Source organism: Amblyomma maculatum, chromosome 6 (genome assembly GCF_055883805.1).
Source record: "Amblyomma maculatum isolate TAMU_Amacu chromosome 6, ASM5588380v1, whole genome shotgun sequence".
Classification (NCBI taxonomy): Eukaryota; Metazoa; Arthropoda; class Arachnida; order Ixodida; family Ixodidae; genus Amblyomma; species Amblyomma maculatum.
In genome coordinates this window covers 162,721,207-162,730,364 of record NC_139349.1, presented here as the reverse complement: position 1 = coordinate 162,730,364, position 9,158 = coordinate 162,721,207, and positions in this window count along the sequence as shown.

Here is a 9,158-nt window from a genome sequence, read left to right as displayed (position 1 = left end):
GAGTAAAAAAAATGACCGAGCATTGCGTCGCGTTCATTCCCGCAGATAATGCAGCAATAATAAGACAAAGCTAGCGTGTTAAGTATCGACATGTTTTTCACCAGGAAAACGTAAAGTAGCTTACATTACTGGCCCGATGCGATCCCTTGCGCGTCCACTCTGTGCTCAACCTCTGCTCGCCGCACGCTTTGTGCCAAGGCTGCCTCCGCAGATGCGCCACTGGTTGGAAGATGAAGCGCCCACTCAAGGGCTCTTTGTGTGACTCGCGTCGGCTGGCCGAGGGAATCAAGCGCGCTCTTTTACGAGATGAATGCAGACGTCGTTGCTACAGCCCACAAATTGCCGCCTCTGAAAGGCGATGGCAATTTTCATTTTTTTAATAGCCGGTAAATGTGAATGAAACGTGTCTCTACTGACACTTGGAAACCTCATAACAGCTATTGCACTGCATCAGTGGCCCCAGATATTTTTGACCTCCTAGGGTGTTACACATCTCCCAGCGGTTGTCTCAACCCAGAGCTAGCCGCCGCTGCCTACGCTTGAACACGTCATCTTTTGACAAGAAGCTCAAAGCCATAAAATCAACTCTCAACTAGCGATTCTTTTGTCTTATGATATCACGGTTGGATTATCGCTAAATATCAGAGCATTGCGGTGGTACTGTAATAGGGTCAACATTTCACAACGTGCGCTCTTGGGCACTGCTGCATTCGTTAGTTTTCTCGGCTATAAATTTGGCTCTATATCCTTGATAGGTTTGTGCCTTTCCGCTTTTGGAGACTCTTCATTTATCTCTCTCTTTTTTTTCAGCAAAGTGTGCCCCGGCCGACTTTGCAATACAGTCGTCTACAGCTCTGCGGAAGCCCTAGGTAGAGTTAAACCAAGGATACTTGAAGCTTCCCTGATTCACTGGCTCTTTCTAAATTCTTCTCATCTATAGAAAAAGTGTCCGTGTCCACCGACTGGCTCTGTGCAAAGGTGGTCCCGATTTTCAAAACAACCGGAAACAGACTTTTCGTAAACATGTACAGACCCATATCACTACCTAGCTGTTGCTGCGAATTATTGGAGCATGTAATTAACAAACCCTCATAACCTAAGTGGAAAACAACAATCTTTTATATGCAAACTAGCGCGGTTTAAGGAAGAGTTTATCAACCTTTACTCAACTACTTGTAATTACACATGACTTTGCGGCTGCCATTAACACTGGTCTGCAGGTAGATTCAGTGTTTATTGATTTTGCAAAGGCTTTTTTTTCGGTTAAAGATTTTAAGTAATTCGAGAAGCTCAGCTTATTTGTATTATTTCAAAAATAATTTCATAGATCGTCACTTACCTTTCAGGCCGTTCCCAATATGTCAAAATAAATAAGGCTAAATCAGACACATTGGATGTTTTTCAGGCGTTCCCCAGAAATGTGTATTAGTGCCTACACTATTTCGTATCTATATCAATGTTAATTTTTCCTGTGTAACTCAAGATGTTGTATTAAGGCTGTTTGCAGATGACTGCGTTTTTTCTAGATGACCAAAATAATCTGAACTTTTCATTGAACAACATTGCTTCTGGCTGTGACACCTGGGTATGAGGATAAATGTCAGCAAAACATCATCTGTTACCATAAAAAAGAAGAAGACTCCAATTTATTTCACTTACCTGTTATCAGGATCTGCTGTGAGGCGTAGTAAAGAAGTTATGTAACTGGGAGTAACAGTAATCACCGAAAAATTGAGTTGGGAATCCTTTATAGACAACATATGCACAAAAGCATACCGACAACTGGGATTCTTCCGACGAAAATTATCAGCTGCACCCTCACATGTAAAGCTAAACGCCTATAAGACATTAGTACGATCCATTCTCGAATACAATGCCGTAATTTGGAACACTCATCAATCTTATCTCAGCAAACAACTAAAAAGAATTCAAAACCTAGCACTCCATTTTATATATTCACGATACTTGCGTTACGACAGCGGGACGAGCTGTTAACGCAAGTGAAAGAGCTGGTAGCTCGTCGTTAGAATGGCGGTGACAGAGTGCGTTCATGAAATTTATTTTCCTCTTGTATCACTATTGTATCAACATAGATAAAGATTTGTACCTAAAGCTATCTTAGCATCGCTCTAAAAGAATTAACCATGACATGTGTATAAGACCGTTAATGCTAACTGTGACTTGCTGAAATCTCATTTTCCCCGTTCCATAGAAATATGGAACAACCTGCCCAACCAATTTATGAATAATGTGTCACTTCGTGCGTTTTCTACCAGCGTTGAACCTTTTTTTTTTTTCAAGAAATGTCACTTTCGTGGAGTTGTTCCCACCGTCCTCGTTTTGTTCACTAGTCTTAATTACTGTATGCTGTGTATCCTTTCTCTGCTGCCTTGGAGCACTATGCCTTTTGTTTGCACTTTTTTCCCACTCCTGTCAGAGCTTGAGAAAGGCTCCCAGTATTGGTAAATAAATAAATAAATAAACAGCTTAAACCAATTCTCACAAGTGTTACAGTTTTCCTCTAAGTTTCCTTTTTCGTTTAAGCGGTGTTTTCCTGTAAAACGGAAACATTTATTTATTTATTTGTGGTGCTTTGCGCAAAATATAGTTGAGAATTATTAACCCGGATAACATTGTTTGTATCACCAAAGCGCAGTGTATGTGTTAAAATTAAGTGGAAAGCACCTAGTACTCTATAAGACCTTTTCTAAAGGTTGAAGTTCTGATAGATCATATTTAATGGTAATAGTTTGGTCTGGAGTGAAACCATAAATCCTAAATAAACTTAGTGTGATGAAACTATGTTACGAATTCTTTCATTCTGGGACCCTCGCGGCCCTTCTTATAGTGTTTCAAACTGCGCACGCTCTTTTTCATTTGTATTGGTTCTTGAGTGCGCAACGCAATCGCGCAGGAGCGAACTGTTAAATGCGGAGGTTGCATCTGATCGGCGCAGCAGCGATGGTAGATAAGGGCGGTGGATGACTGCTCAGAGCATTTGCGCTGTCTGCAAGCGGCACAAGCCCGCGGGATTAGTCTCGCGCGATTTGAAGGTTTCCGAGCGAATGTGGACCAGCCTAGCGTTCCATGCTCTTATCAGCCGGGTTTCGAACCGGAACAATCATAATTTCGCATTATTCTCTCGCTAGCTCGTTGCTGTTGCATGATACAACCACCACTTGCGACCAGTGCAGCAAGCACCCTCTCTCTCTATTCTGAGGCCTCTATTCTGGCCAATGTTGCCTTCTACATAAAGTGTGCGGAACGGGTGTGGGCTGAGGCCCAACAGGATAGGCTCATTAGTTGGGAGACCTGCAAACCAAAGCTACGGGACTTGTTAAGCAAGCCGATCGGCTTAGAAGCCAGTGAGCTAGCAAGCCACGCATAAACCTGCACGCCGTCACACCTTTCTTTCTTTTAAGACATGTTATTCAATGCTTCCACATCACCGATACGATGACCGGGAGTGAGAAATTGGGCCTCTTCCTTTATTTACCATGAGAGTTACGACAATATGATTATGCAATAAACTTGTATAGGTGGTTTTTGTGATAAATCAAGTCGTATCTGCTTAGCGCGTATAATAAAAAAATAAGAACATTTCTCCGCGACTGCTCACAACAGATTAGGATGGATAGACGAACTGGCTAATCGATCAATTTATGTATGTATGTATGTATGTATGTATGTATGTATGTATGTATGTATGTATGTATGTATGTATGTATGTATGTATGTATGTATGTATGTATGTATGTATGTATGTATGTATGTATGTATGTATGTATGTATGTATGTATGTATGTATGTATGTATGTATGTATGTATGTATGTATGTATGTATGTATGTATGTATGTATGTATGTATGTATGTACGTACGTAAGTACGGACCGACGGACGGACGATTGCACAAATGAATGGATGGGTGGACAGATGAGTGAATGGGATCATGGATTTATATAGAATATAGAGGCATCCCCTTTGAAAGAGGGTGGTGGTAGCAGCCATCAATCTCCGCTTTTTTCCCGTGCATGTTTAATGTTGTTGCAAATCCGTCATCGATATTTCATCATTTTAATTTCTAGTGTAGGGTGGGGGTTAATTAACTGCACTGGGACTTAATATAGAACCACAGAAGGAACTGCCCGTGTGCAAACAAGTCCAGCGCACACAAGCTTCTTCTCCACCATTACACGTACATCTTCATCTCTACAACAATTTTTTTTTTCAATTCCTGGGAGACGCCTCCTGTCCACCTTCTTCCCATAGACGACAATTAAGCTTCTTAGCTGCGCCCATTTATCGAATCTTCGGGGCGAGCGGTGATGGGGCGCCATCGCGACTTGTTTCTTTCATAATTCCTGGCGCGCCAATGGCCGCCATTGAACTCCTGGTGCGCCATTGGATACGAGAGGAGACACTGCCACAGCGCTGAACTTACAATTGATGTTTATTGAGGCTCTGCCTCTGTTTAAATACAGTGGCGAACAGTCTCAACAAAGGAAAGAAACAACACACAAAAACCCCGCCGAGGTGGCGCAGTGGTTACGGCGCTCGACTACTGTTCCCAAGGACGCAGGATCGAATCCCGGCCTCGGCGGCCGCTTTTCGATGGAGGCGAAAAGCAAGACGCCCGTGTGCTGTGCGATGTCTGTGCACGTTTGAAAACCCCAGGTGGTCGAAATTTCCGGAGTCCTCCACTGCGGCGTCTCTCATAGCCTGAGCTGCTTTGGGACGTTAAACACCACAACCCAAACCCAAATCCAACACACAAAAATTGGCATAAAAGGCATGACCAGAACTCTGACCGTGGCAACAGTGGCACTTGACAAGCTGTGAGCAATCCCTTATCGGTGGCTGAGCCACCGATAAGCATTTCCCGCCCTAATTGTCCGAATGGCTTCTTTTCGTTCTTGCCCTTCGTTAGGTTGCCCCCTAGCGTTTTTACTGAACTGTGTCTGCGCGTGCGTGTTTTTGGAGCAGTGGGAGAAGCAGAGAAAAGCTGCGCTGCCCAGCTGAACATACTCTTTTCCTCCTTTTTTTGTCTTCTGTTGCTGCTTCTTTTTTGTTTCTGGGGGCTCCCTAGTCCTCGATCTCGAGCGCGACGCCGATGTGGACCCGGATGGCGAAGTAGAATCTGTGCTGAACGAGCGCTTGCGAGCCCGGCTGGTGTCGGGCATGTATCTGCTCTATGCCCAAGCTTGAAGCATATCTAGCAAACTTGCCGCGATGATCGGTAGAGGTAGCAACCCGTCTCGCCGCCGTAGTAATAAACGTGGTAGTGGACAATCCATTTGAATGTTATGACGGCGCTTTGAGATTTTCTAAGCATTCGTGCATAAAGGATTTTCACTCCTTGGGTACGTACCCTAAGATGGTATAGCAATTGGGTAAGTGTTGTCCTAACATCCAGTCCGTGGATCACTCCTTTGCATGCATTGTCCGGCGCGGCAACGTAAGCCATCACAGCGTAGTCTTTTGCACCAAAGCGTAGACTCAGAACGTTCAATGCAACGCTGGCAGTCTCCTTGCTTAGCGTGTTGATATCGGTGATGCTAGATTCGTTGTGCAGCGGTATAAGTAGGTTGCCTTCGTTGTAGATGTCTTGGTTTCCACATGCTTTGGTTAAAGCCCGGGCCATCTGATGCGTGCTCAGCTGGCTGATGTTGAGTCCATTCTTCGGTCTATTAATGACTTTGAAATCGGCTTTCGGCAGTGGAGGTAGCTTGTCTCTGGGAATAGGATTCTCTTTTTGTTTGGGCTGGCTCGGTGGTGGCTTGTCCGCCGCTGTGGTCCCGGTCTCCGGAACGGCAGTTAGCCTCGAGTTGTGGTGTATTTCAATGAACCATCCTCAGCTGTCGAATGAGTGTCTTCTGGGAGTGGTTGGTAGCGTTCTCTTCGCGTGTTGTATTCTCTTCAGTCGGTGCTTTGTCTCCTGTCGACGCCGCCACGTTGTCAGCAGCCATCCATGACGGTTCCCTTGTGAGCTTGAGCAGCGTTTCGTCAGGCCGACGGCCCGACGCCGCTAGGCTTAGCGCAGCGTTCTCCGCTTCGGATCTGCGAATGGCCAGAAGATGATGAAGTCTGGACTAACGGATCCAAATCTCTTATCATCAGATTCAGCTGGATTATAGAAGTCAATGGAGTATCCTACTTTCTGTGGCGTTGAGGTTTTCCGGGTAAAATGTGCAGTCAAAGCAGGAGCTCATGCGAAGCGCGTCCGCTCCATCTGGCCCCCTAGCGGAACGTCCGGTGGTTAATGGTAGCGACGCACTAGTCGTCTCCGCCACCATCCGAAGCAGAAGTATAGAAACGGCTGAAGAGGTCACAATAGCACTCGCTTGAGTCGGAATGAAGGCTAGATTGAATTTTAGCGGCAGTAAAACTGCGATCTGGAATATCGGAAAAAACAGTCTTGCAAGAAGCGGCCCGAATTATATCAGCTGCAGCTAAAATCAATCAAAAAATCACCATCATTTTTGTTCCAATATTATTAATTATTAAACCTTTATTGCCGCCGATACAGGAGGTTCCCCTACTCCCCCACCCAGGTACGCAGACCCGAATAGGGAGCTGGGACTCCGCCACTAAAAGCGAGCAAGGATACATTGATTCTTCGCGGCCTCAGCCGCCAGGCGGACGACTTCATTTTGGGTCTCAGGGGTTTCGATTTGGAGAAGGGATTCCCAAGCTTCCGTGTCATGAATGTTGGCCACTGCCCCAGGCGAAAAGGGGCATTGCCAGATTATGTGATCTAGTGTACCTCGCTGTCCGCAGTGTTTAGTTTTCGTGTTGTCTATCATCTACTTTTAAATGGTGAGCCATACAGGGTTGGGGTAATTTCCGGCCTGTAGTCTGCGAAGAATTTTGGCGCCTTCGTTGTTTAGCTCTTTATGTGGAGTGGAGAATGTTTTTTCTGTTTAGTTTGTAGTATTCACAGATCTCGTGGTAGGTATTTAACCTCTCCTCGGGTTCTGGGTTGTCGACCTGCTCGACGTTCGCCCGGTGGTAGACATCTCGGGCCAGCGCGTAAGCGGCTTCGTTTCCAAACACCGATTCGTGGCCTGGGGCCCATTTTATTATGATCCTCTGTTAGATCTCCCTGGGTTCGAGAATTTTCTTAGCCGCAGATGACACTCTTCCTTTTGTCAAGCTCCAATTGGCTGTTTTGCTGTCGCTTATAACCACTTTAGCTTTTGTGCCGACGCAGGCTGGCGCAATTGCTACCTCTTCAACGATAACTACATTTCTTGTTTTTATAGACGCCGTGATTAGAGAGGTTCCGGCTCCATCCACCACTGCTGCGATTGCAGCTCCCGATTTCCCGGTGGCTGCGTCAGTGTACGCCACGGAGTTCGGGTCAAGCTTGCTCATCTCCTTTTCGATGGCTTTGGCTCTGTCTTCTTTTCTCTGTTGTGAATGGGGCTCATGTTTCTTGGCATGGGTTGGATGTGCAGGTTGGTTCTGCAGTTTTTGCTGAGGTTGATCTTAAGGTCCATCCCTCTCTCGTGCTGGAGCCCGACCCATTCTAGAATTTGCCTTCCCGTCTCGGATTGACTGAGTCTCTCCATTTGCGCCATTCTTGTGGCTGCCATTATTTCCTCCCTTGTTTCGTGTACCCCCATTCCCAGCAGTCTGGTCGTGGAGGTGCAGCTGGGAAGGCTGAGTACGCTTTTGAAGCTCTTCCTTATTACGACGTCTATTTGTTCCTTTTCCCTTACTGCTAGGTTTAGGTAGGGGGTTGCATATCTTACCCTACTGATTATATAAGCCTGTACTAGGCTTAGCAGGCTCTTTTCTTTGAGTCCCCTGTTTTTGAGAGAGACCCTTCTGATGAGACCCGCTACTTGTGCAGAGTAGTTCTGTAGTTTGGCTATCAAGGACCCGTTTCTGCCGTCTGCCTGGATGATGATTCCGAGGATGCTAATCTGATTAACCTCGGGCACTTTTTGACCATCCACTCTGATTTCGAAGGTTGGCTTCTCCTTTTTGTTCTTGTAGATTAGTAGCTCTGATTTTTGCGGTGAACACTTGAAGCCTATATTTTCCGCGTACTTTGTGACCCAGTCACGCGCTCGAGTTTCTCCCGTATTTCTGCGTCCGAGCCTGTGTTTAGCCAGATGTTGATATCATCTGCGTAGAGGCTAAATTTGATTTCTGGTATTGTTTTTAGCAGGTAGGGGAGGTTAATCATTGCTATGTTGAAGAGCGATGGCGAGAGCACCGAACCTTGTGGTGTGCCTCTGCATTTTGTCCGGATGGTTGGGGAGTCTGTCTCTAAGAATTGTAGCTTGAGTCTTCTCTGAAAACTAAATACGAAGCCATAGCTGTTACCATTTTGCTTTTTAAAACGATAACGATATGCTGTATATATCTTCAACCACATTTACCAGTAAACCTCCATGACTTAGAGGAGCTTTTAGTAGTTGGTGATTTTAATGCCCATTCATCTTTTTGGGGCAGTGAATTAAAGGATACTAGAGGCCGCATATTAGAAGATTTTAAATTATGTAACAACATATGTTTGCTGAACACCGCAAAGCAAACATACTGCTCACCAAGCTCTGGAAAAATGAGCTCTTTAGAATTATCCCTTTGCTTGCCATCAATTTTTAATTATTTTAAATAGGACGTGATAGACAACCCGTATGGAAGTGATCATCGACCTGTTGTTATTGAGCTTTTATTTTCTCCGTCAATCATCCCTTCTAAACCACGTCGCTGGAAGCTCCACCTAGCTGACTGGTCATTGTTGAATTTAGAAGCCAATTTAGAAAACCTTTTTTCAGACAGCCTCAGTGTGGATGAATTAAGTGAGCTTTTCACGGCCCGTATCCTTACTGCCGCTCACCTTGCTATCCCCCTAGTCCTCGGGCAAAATACAACCAAATCATAAACTGTGGTACACACAGGAATGTAAGGAAGCAAAAAAACAACAAAATAAAGCCTGGGGTGTCTTTCGTAGGTAAACCTAATAAACTTGAAGAAAGCAAGAGCAAAAGCAAGATATATTCATCGCAGCCCGGAAAAAACATCTTGGAAAAACTATATTTTATCCATAAACAGTTCCATCACATCCAAAAAGGTATGGGAACAGGTTCGCAAACTAGATGGTACCTACCCCCTACACAGTCCCTCTCCTAACACCTCCAGGCGT